This window comes from Lepus europaeus, unplaced genomic scaffold (assembly GCF_033115175.1).
Source record: "Lepus europaeus isolate LE1 unplaced genomic scaffold, mLepTim1.pri SCAFFOLD_60, whole genome shotgun sequence".
In the NCBI taxonomy this organism is placed as follows: Eukaryota; Metazoa; Chordata; class Mammalia; order Lagomorpha; family Leporidae; genus Lepus; species Lepus europaeus.
The window spans coordinates 1,492,996-1,501,216 of NW_026909478.1; positions in this window are offsets into that span (position 1 = coordinate 1,492,996).

The following is an 8,221-nucleotide window of genomic DNA, read 5'->3' on the forward strand; positions in this document are numbered from 1 at the left end:
TTTTCGTTAGGCAAGTGCATAAAATTTCATCTATACAAACAGAAATATCATATTTGTTTGCAGCAGTTCTTCTAGCTTTCTCCGTAGAAAATACAAATGTATAGAGCTGGTGTCTCCATGATGAAGCAATTAGTGTTTCTATGGTACACAATTAAATGTTCCCTGATAAAACCATTCAAAACAATAAAGTCCATCGATAATATCCAAAAAACACAAACACAGAAGCACACAATATTTCGCATTGATTTAGCCAAAAGAAAACTTGATATTTCTGATTTCCTCCAGTCATATCAGGACAAAGTGGTGTGGAATTTTTATGCAATGGACCGAGAAAATCACAGTACAAATGCTTTTGGAGAAAAGCAAGGCTTTTCGTTATGCAAGTGCATAAAATATCATCTATAAAAATAGAAATATCATGTTTGTTTGTTGCATTTCCTCTAGCTTCCCCCAAGGAAATACGAATGTGTACAGCTAGTGTCTCCATGTGGAACCAATTAATGATTCCAACCATAAAATTAAATCTTCCCTCATAAAAACATTCAAAACAATAAAGTCCGTGGATATTATCCTGAATACACAAACACAGAGGCTGTAGCAATATCTGGGATTGAGTTAGCCAAAACAAAACCAGATAATTCCGGTTTCATCCAGTGATATCCGGACAAACTGTTGTGGAATTCATATGAAGTGTACCGAGAAATCATAGTAAAAATGGTTTTGGAGAAAAGCAAAGTCTTTTCTTTAGGCAAGTGCATAAAATGTCATCTATACAAACAGAAATATAATGTTTGTTTGCCACTGTTCCTTTAGCTTTCTCCCTAGAAAATAGGAATGTGTAGAGCTGGTGTCTCCATGTGGAACCAATTAGTGTTTCCAGGAACAAAATTAAATATTCCCCAATTAAAAAAAATGAAATCAATAAAATCCGTTGATAATATCAGGAATACACAAACAGAGGCTGTAGCAATATCTGCCATTGAGTTAGCCAAAACAAAACCGGATATTTCCGGTTTCATCCAGTATTGTCTGGACAAAGTGCTGTGCAATTTGGATGCAATGGAATGAGAAAATCACAGTAAAAATGGTTTTGGAGAAAAGCAAAGTCTTTTGTTAGGCAAGTGCATAAAATGTCATCTGGACAAGGAAGACGCTATGACGCCCCCAAATGAAAAAGACACCCCATTCAAAATTATGAAGACGATGAGATCGAAGAAATGCAATAAGTGGATCTCAAAAAATTGATAAGAACATTAAGAAGTTCTCAAAAACAATTTCTTGAACTACAGAAATCCTTAATGCACAAGATAGAAAATCTCTCTCATGAAAATGAAATATTAAGGGGGAATCCAAATGAAATGAAACAACTAGTGGAACAAGAAACTGTGATAGTGACGAGAAATCATAATGAAATGAAGAATTCAATAGATCAAATGACAAACACATCAGAGAGCCTTAAAAACAGAATGGGTGAAGCAGAAGAGAGAATATCAGACTTAGAAGACAGAGAACAGGAAGGGAAACAGGCAAACCAAAGAAAAGAAGAAGAAATCAGAAATCTAAAACATATTGTCAGGAATCTACAGGATACTATCAAAAAAACCAACATTCAGGTTATAGGAGTTCCTGAAGGCATGGAGAGGGAGAAAGGATTAGAAGGCATTTTCAGTGAGATACTAGCAGAAAATTTCCCAGGTTTGGAGAAGGACAGAGGCATCTTAGTACAGGAAGCTTATAGAACCCCTAATAAACATGACCAAAAGAGATCCTCACCACGACATGTTGTAATCAAACTCACCACAGTGAAACATAAAGAAAAGATCCTAACATGTGCAAGAGAGAAATGTCAGATTACTCTTAGAGGATCTCCAATTAGACTGACAGCACACTTCTCATCAGAATCCCTACAAACTAGAAGGGAATGGCGAGACATAGCCCAGGTATTAAGAGAGAAAAACTGCCAGCCCAGAATACTATATCCTGCAAAGCTCTCATTTTTGAATGAAGGTGAAATTAAGACTTTTCATAGCAAACAGAAACTGAAAGAATTTGTTGCCACTCATCCTGCCCTGCAAAAGATGCTTAAAGATGTGTTACACACAGAAACACAGAAACACGGTCACCAATATGAAAGAAGGTAAAGGAAGCAAACCTCATAGCAAAGGATCACAAGAAGCTCAATTTCTCTTTGACATAGAATTAAACTCTGATGCTCGGTTAAAGCAATGTGTTAAAGTAATCTATTATGTGCTCTTGATGCCTGTTCAATTCTAATTGTTCAAAAACAGCTGGATTTTTATTAAGAGCTATGGGTTATTTAAATATGTGCTTATTTTCAAAGATGTGAATAGTCACCTTGTAACAATGATCAAATTTGGTCTATGTTATGTCATGATTTTAAGTAATCCTATTTCAACCAGATATTTTGGATTTTGAGCCTTCTTGGCATTCTTGACAGGCATTCAAAAAATCAAAGTTTCAAACAATCTGGTCTCTAAAATTTCCAGTAAATCCTGGACTTTGGTTTTTCCAGGTTGGGCCCAACTGAAAAAAATCGAAGGACCTATGTCTCTCATCTTATAGAGACACCAACTAAGCAGGCTATTTGGATTATATTAGAAGGACTGTCAGGATGTGATGTGGTACCAGACTTTAAGTTTCTATAATGGAAAATGCTATAATACAAATGTTTGAGAACTAAAACGTCTAGTGATCTTGTGTTACTAGACATGATAGTTATCTTAATGAGAAAGCCCCAGAGGCCTAAAGGGTTAAATACTTGTAAAATCCTACAGGTGCTTTCAAAAATACTGTGAAGTAAGCAAGTGCCTCTTGTTGGTTGATGAGTTTATAATTTTAAACATGGCGACTTAAAGTCTTTTGTCATCCATAGTTATATATGGTGTGCTGCTCATAAAACTAAAGCGTTGTTGGTTCTGTTTTTAGCTGTCCTCCTATAGGTTCCTATGGTCTTTTTCCAGCCACTTCTATTGTATTCAGTACTTTGGGATGGCTCTGTAAACAGATGAAGCCAATAATGTATTAACAGTACCAACTGAGAGAAAGTATGGTTAACTGAGGTTACTAAAACAAAAAGGAATTCAAATCCATTGGCAATCTACAAAATGAGTTAAAGATTTTAAAAGCTATTATTAAAATTGCTATATTGGTCTATTATGCTATGTTATATGTGTGTACATATTGTATGTCCACATGGGGAAATTTTATTAAGAGTTTTATTTTAAATGGTTTATAGATAACATTGTCCATAAATTTAAGCTTCTAAAATCAATCAAAGATACATTTTAATTTGTGTGACCTGATTCTGTGTATCATATGTTTTAAACGTGTTGGTAGAAAGAAACTAAAAACATTTTAGATGGTTGTGCTTAAGTTTACTGGCTCAACAAACTACACCATATTAGATATTTAAGAGGTGTTTTCAAATACATGATTCTTAAAATTTATAGAAGGCATTGGACCCTCTGGTAAATGTTTTCTTCAGTTGTTATCTAATGGTTGAAATGGTTTGCTAAGTATTCATGTAATATTGCTATTGTCAGGAAGTGATCTAGGACTTGCTCCCTCATTTCTCTATTCTAAGCCCAACTTGTTCTTTCATTTCTCTATACTCTTCAAGGTAGGAAACTAATTCTATTATAAAGGAATCTGTAGGATGCACAATTTAATCTTTAGACCTTATAAAAGAGATGGCTAACATTTTTCTGTAATAGTGTAGCCAAAATAAGAACTTAAATAATAATCTCATAGTAGATTCACTTAGCCATCAGCGAAGTATACAGTAAGTAGAAAAAACCTCCCTTTCAGACCAAAGGGAAAGAAAGTTTTAAAGTGAGAATATAATTTTCCTCATGGGCATTGTCTAACTTAGAAAAACTACTGCAGAACATGCCTGTGACTATAGACTTGTAGTTCAGGCTGCAGAAGATTAGAGATGGGACACGGGCACTCCCTTGACTTGCATCCTCTGGTCTGCTTTAACACAAACCAGGAGGAAAGGAAAGCTCGGCATCAGAAGCAATGGGTGGCAGGCCTATTAATGGCTGATCTGTACAGTGATCTGCCCTCAAGGAGACCCAACAGGCCAGTCCACTGCAGTGGCTTTCAATGTGGTAAGCCTGGGCTTCAGCAGTAGTCAGCCTGTGAAGAGCCCTGGCAGCTCTGCCAAGAGTTGGATCACTGGAAATGGACCTGCCCTGGAGTCGAAGGATGCCCAGGTCAGAGCCACAGATCTTATTGGCTCTAAGCTGAAAAGCCCTTCACTCAGCCCAACTTCCAAAGTGACCACTGCAGCTGAGGGGATGGTCAAGTAGGGTCAGCAACATTGCAGGCAGAACTGTAAATTTCTTGTTAGAGATGCCCCCTGCCTTGACCTGGCCAGCACTTTTCCCAGGCCAGCCAAGTAATGAAATTCAACAGAGTGCCTTCCCCTAGGAGGTTCACACCTCCCTTAGGATATACCCCATGTGAAGAGATACATAGGTCTGGGCCTCTTAACTTACAAGGCCTAAAGCCCACCAAATTATTATCAAGCCCATTCTATCAGGTTCTATTTGCCTCTCCATCAGAAAAATTACTTGTAGCTTAAACAGCACCTTTCTTAGCTCCTCTAATAATGATTCTGTCCTTTATTCTAGGCCCTGTCTAGTGCACTTGGGCCTCATTCCTTTGTAATCAGAACCTCTACTCTACCACCAATGGCTCTACTCTCAACCTGTGTGTACTGATGGTCCTCTTCCCCACTTAATGCTGTATAATTGTTCAAACCTGGAAAATGCCACTCTTAGGATCATTGGTTACTATCCTCATTCTATCTTTTATGACCTTGTCTAAATATGATCAGAGTCGGCAAACTTGGAAGGCTTCCATAGCCTTGGCAACTAATGACGACAGCCTAGGATGGTTACTGGTGCCATAAACTAGAGTGTCAATTTGTAGGGTCAACAACAGGAGCCACTGTGCACTTGCTCCTCATGTGGGATCTCTGTCCTTAATGTGCTGTACATTGTGATTTAATGCTATAACTAGTACTCAAACAGTATGTTTCACTTTGTGTTTCTATGTGGGTGCAAACTGTTGAAATCTTTATACTAAAATGATCTTCTGTATACAAAGAGAATTGAAAATGAATCTTGATGTGAATGGAAGTGGAGAGGGAGCAGGAGAGGAGAAGGTTGCATGTGGGAGGGAAGTTATGGGAGGGGAAACCCATTGTAATGCATAAGCAGTACACTGGAAATTTATATTCATTAAATAAAAGTTAAAACAAAACAAAACAAAACAAAATAAATGTTCCCTGATAAAAACATTCAAAACAATAAAGTCCATTGTTAATATCCAGAAAACACAAACGCAGATGCTTTCACCATATTTCTGATTGAGTTAGCAAAAACACAACCGGATATTTCTGGTTTCATCCAGTGATATCCATACAACGTGGTGTGGAATTCGTATGCAATGGACCGAAAAAATCACAGTACAAATGGTGTGGGAGAAAAGCAAAGTCTTTTCATTAGGCAAGTGCATAAAAGGTCATCGATACAAACAGAAATATCATGTTTGTTTGCCACAGTTCCGCTAGCTTTCTCCCTAGAAAATAGTAATATGCAGAGCTGGTGTCTCCATGTGGAACCAATTACTGTATCCAAGCTCAAAATTAAATGTTCCCCGATAAAAAAAAATTCAAAACAATAAAGTCCATCGATAATATCCAGAAAACACACACACCGAGGCTTTCACAATATTTCGGTTTGAGTTAGCCAAAACACAACCGGATATTTCTGGTTTCATCCAGTCATATCCGGACAAAGTGGTGTGGAATTCGTATGCAATGGACCGAGAAAATCACAGTAAAAATGGATTTGGAGAAAAGCCAAGTTTTTTCTTTTGGGAAGTGCATAAAATATCATCTATACAAACAGAAATATCATCTTTGTTTGCCGGAATTCCTCTAGCATTCTCCCTAGAAAATACGAATGTGTAGAGCTGGTGTTCCCATGATGAACCAATTAGTGTTTCAACGGTACAAAATAAAAATTCCCTGTTAAAACTTTTCAAAACAATAAAGTCTGTAGATAATATCAGGAGTAAACAACCACAGAGGCTGTAGCAATATCTGGTATTGAGTTAGCCAAAACAAAACCGGATATTTCTGCTTTCATCCAGTCATATCCCAAAAAACTGGTGTGCAATTCATATGCAATTGACCGAGAAAATCCCAGTAAAAATGGTTTTGGAGAAAAGCAAAGTCTTTTCGTTAGGCAAGTGCATAAAATGTCATTGATACAAACAGAAATATCATGTTTGTTTGCCACAGTTTCTTTGGCTTTCTCCCTAGAAAATACAAATGTGTGGAGCTGGTGTTCCCATGATGAACTAATTAGTGTTTCAACGGTACAAAATTAAATGTTCTCTGATAAAAAACATTCAAAACAATAAAGCCCATCGATAATATGCAGAAAACACAAACACAGAGTTTTTCACAAGTTTTCACAAGTTTCGGATTGAGTTAGCCAAAACACAACCGGATATTTCTGGTTTCATCCAGTGATACGCAGACAACGTGGTGTGGAATTCGTATGCATTGAACCAAGAAAATCACAGTAAAAATGGTTTTGGAGAAAAGCAAAGTCTTTTCATTAGGCAAGTGCATAACATGTCATCTATAGAAACAGAAATATCATGTTTGTTTGCCACAGATCCTCTAGTTTTCTCCCTAGAAAATCCGAATATGTAGAGCTGATGTCTCCATGTGTAAGCAATTAGTGTTTCCAAGCACAAAATTAAATGTTCCCTGATAAAAACATTCCAAACAATAAAGTCTGTGGATAATATACGGAATACACAAACACAAGTCTTTCACAATATTTCGGATTGAGTTAGCCAAATAAAAACTGGATATTTCAGGTTTCATCCAGTCATATCCGGACAAACTGGTGTGGACTTCGTATGCAATGGACGGAGAAAATCACAAGAAAAATGCTTTCGACGTAAAGCAAAGTCTTTTCGCTAGGGAAGTGCATAAAATGTCATCTATACAAACAGAAATATCATGTTTCTTTGCCGCAATTCCTCTAGCTTTCTCCCTAGAAAATACAAATATGTAGAGGTGGTGTCTCCATGTGGAACCAATTAGTGTATCTAAGTTCAAAATTAAATGTTTTCCGATAAAAAATATTTAAAACAATAAAGTCCGTTGATAATACCCGAAAAACCAAAACACAGAGGCCGTAGCAATATCTGCAATTGAATTAGCCAAAACAAAACCGGATATTTCCGGTTTCAGCCAGTCATATCTCGACAACGTGGTTTGGAATTCGTATGCAATGGACCGAGATAATCACAGTAAAAATGGTTTTGGAGAAAAGCAAAGTCTTTTCGTTAGGCAAGTGCATAAAATGTCATCGATACAAACAGAAATATCGTGTTTGTTTGCCACAGTTCCTCTAGCTTTCTCCCTGGAAAGTAGGAATATGTAGAGCTGGTGTCTCCATGTGGAACCAATTACTGTATAAAAGCTCAAAATGTAATGTTCCCTGATAAACAACATTCAGAACAATAAAGTCCATTGATAATATCCGGAAAACAAAAACACAGAGGCTGTAGTAATATCTGGGTTTGAGTTAACCAAAACAAAACCGGATATATCCGGTTTCATCCAGACATATCCGCTCAAATTGGTGTGGAATTCGTATGTAATGGACCGAGAAAATCACAGTACAAATGGTTTTGGATAAAAGCAAAGTCTTTTCGTTAGGCAAGTGTATAAAATGTCATCTATACAAACAGAAATATCATGTTTGTTTGCCGCAGTTCCTCTAGCTTTCACTTAGAAAATACGAATCTGTAGTGCTACTGTCCCCATGATGAACCAATTAGTGTTTCTACGGTACAATATTAAATGTTCCCTGATAAAAATATTCAAAGCAATAAAGTCCATTGATAGTATCCATAAAACACAAACACAGAAAATTTCACAGTATTTCACATTGAATTAGCCAAAACAAAACGGGATATTTCTGGTTTCATCCAGTCATATCCGGACAAAGTCATTAGGAATTCAGATGCAATGGACCCAGAAAATCACTGTAAAAATGGTTTTGGAGAAAAGCAAATGCTTTTCGTTAGTCAAGTGCATAAAATGTCATCTATACAAACAGAAATATCATGTTTGTTTGCTGTAGTTCCTCTAGATGTCATC